Raw genomic sequence first — 2,923 nt, 5'->3', positions numbered from 1 at the left:
GGCCTCATATATATATATATATATATTTTAATACAGTAATAATGAAATACCTTTCATCCCTGCCATACTGGCAAATATTAAAAAGTTTAGGCCCTGTCCAGTTTTTCTCAGTGGTTAGAGTGTCGGACCTCAGACCAAAGGATCCAGGTTCGATTCCTGGTCAAGGACATGTACTTGGGTTGCAGGGCCAATTCCAGCCTGGGTCGGGGCTTGTGCAGGAGGCAATCTATTGATTTTTTTTTTAATTTGGTAATATCCAACATTGGAGAGTGTGTGGCAAAACTAGTAGCATCTTCATAAACTTTATAGGAATGTAAATTGATGTAAACTGTTTGGAATACAATTTTACATTATCTATAAAAAATGCACAGAGCAGCCGAAACCGGTTTGGCTCAGTGGATAGAGCGTCAGCCTGCGGACTGAAGGGTCCCAGGTTCGATTCCGGTCAGGGGCATGTACCTTGGTTGCGGGCACATCCCCAGTGGGGAGTGTGCAGGAGGCAGCTGGTCGATGTTTCTCTCTCATCGATGTTTCTAACTCTCTATCTCTCTCCTTTCCTCTCTGTAAAAACTCAATAAAATATATTTAAAAAAAATGCACAGAGCAAATAAGACAATACAATTTTTAAATGGACAAAACTTAACACTTCACAAAAAACAACATTCTCCTGGCCAATGATCATGTGGAAAAGTGTTCAACGTCATCATTCACCAAGAAAATACAAATAAAAGCATAACTGTGCCCTTATACTCTCCTCCCACTACAGCGGCTACAATGAAGAGGACTGGAAAACCAAGTGTTGGTGAGGAAATGGAGCAACTGAAAGTGTAAATTGGTACAACCACTGCGGAAAATGGTTCTGCAGTATCTAAAACTCAGCAAACATATGAGCTAAAGCACATACACCCAATGACCTACCAACTCTGCTCCTGGGTGTATAGCTGAAATGCATACTATGATCACACACAAAAAAGTGTTCTTTATAATAGCCCAACACTGGAAACAACCCAAATGTCTGTCAGCAGCTGTAACATGGTTGCACAGGTTGTAGTATGTTCATACATTTTTCATGGAATACTACATAGCAATGAAAAATGATCACTGCAATGAAATAAAAATTAAAAGATCCCCCCCCCCAGAAAAAATGACCACTGCTACACACATCAACATAAGTGAATCCCACAGACTTAATGAGTAGAAGTAACCAGACACAGAACAAAACAGACAATACTGCCCGACCAGTGTGGCTCAGTGCTTGAACGTTGACTTATGAACCCAGAGGTCACGGTTTGATTCAAGGCACATGCCCAGGCTGCAGGCTCAATCCCCAGTAAGGGGTGTGTAGGAGGCAGCTGATCAATGATTCTCTCTCATCATGGATGTTTCTATCTCTCTCCCCCTCTCCCTTCCGCTCTGAAATCAATAAAAATATATCTTTAAAAAAACCAGACAATGCTAACTAATGCTGTCACAGTAATGGTTATCTTTGAGGGAAACAATGATTGAGAGAGGACATGGGGAGCTTTCAGGGATGCTGGAAATGCTATATTTTAATTTGGGTGTGTACATATGGAAAACTTTATCAAGCACTACACTACACTTACGATTTTTATATGCAACTTATACCTCAATAAAAAGTAAAAGGCCCTAACTGGTTTGGCTCAGTGGATAGAGCGTCGGCCTGCGGACTGAAGGGTCCCAGGTTCGATTCGGGTCAAGGGCATGTAATAAATGGTAGCTGATATTTCTATTTGCCTTTTAAATAAAGATGCCACCATGATGCCCTAATCTATAATAATAAAAGCATAATATGCTAATTAGACCTGACCTCCTTCCAGACGAAGTCAGGGCTGCAAGGGAAGCCCAGGTCCCGGGTGCCAGAGGGAAGCCGGTGTCAGCAGCCAGGGGAAGGAAGGCCTACTCTTGCATGAATTTCATGCATCAGGCCTCTAGTTGTCTAATAAAAATTAAAATAAATGAAATGAAATGCCCTACCTAGCCCTACTAAAGTCAGGACAAGACTGTCCGTTGTTTCTACTACCAGTTAACATTGTACTGAAGGTATTAACCAAAGCAACCAGACAAGAGGAAGAAATTACATACATAAACATCAGAATGGAGGAAGTAAAACCTTTACTATTTGTCGATGTTATCATCAAGTACTTAGTAAACCCAAGAGAATCAACTAGAACACTGCTATTAAGATAATGTATTGTGGCCGAGACCGGTTTGGCTCAGTGGATAGAGCGCCGGCCTGCAGACTGAAGGGTCCCGGGTTCGATTCCGGTCAAGGGCATGTACCTGGGTTGCTGGCAATTCCCCAGTGGGGGGTGTGCAGGAGGCAGCTGATCGATGTTTCTCTCTCATCGATGTTTCTAGCTCTCTATCTCTCTCCCGTCCTCTCTGTAAAAAATCAATAAAATATATTTTTTTAAAAAAAAGGTAATGTATTGTGATGGGGAATAAAATTATGTACAGAAAGCCGAAGGCTTTGTGTGCACACATGCGCAGGCGGCGTCTCTGTGACCATCCTCACACCTGTCCTCTTAGGGGCCCACTCGAGCCTCTCCCTTGGACGTGTGCTCAGGAGTAGATCCTGGGCCCCAGTGCTCTGCATTTGACTGAAACTGCCAGGTGGCGCTCTGGAACAGCTGCACCCACAGCACCTCGCCCGCCTCCCCCATCCCCCCAGCACACCAGCCAGCGTTTGCCATGGGCCCTAGAGAATGTGCTTCTGCACACCCCACACTGGGGATTGAGCCCACAACCCGGGCATGCGCCCTTATTGGGAGCTAGGAAACAAGGATTCCAGTAGAGGACAGTGGTGGGAGGAAGCCCGGAGAGGACAGCGGGCCTAGGATGGAGCAGGATGCCAGGTGGGGGGAGGGAGGATTCTAGGAGGTTAGTGGGTGACCGCTGCACT

This window comes from Myotis davidii, unplaced genomic scaffold (assembly GCF_000327345.1).
Source record: "Myotis davidii unplaced genomic scaffold, ASM32734v1 scaffold60, whole genome shotgun sequence".
NCBI lineage: Eukaryota > Metazoa > Chordata > Mammalia > Chiroptera > Vespertilionidae > Myotis > Myotis davidii.
This window is presented reverse-complemented; position numbering follows the sequence as displayed.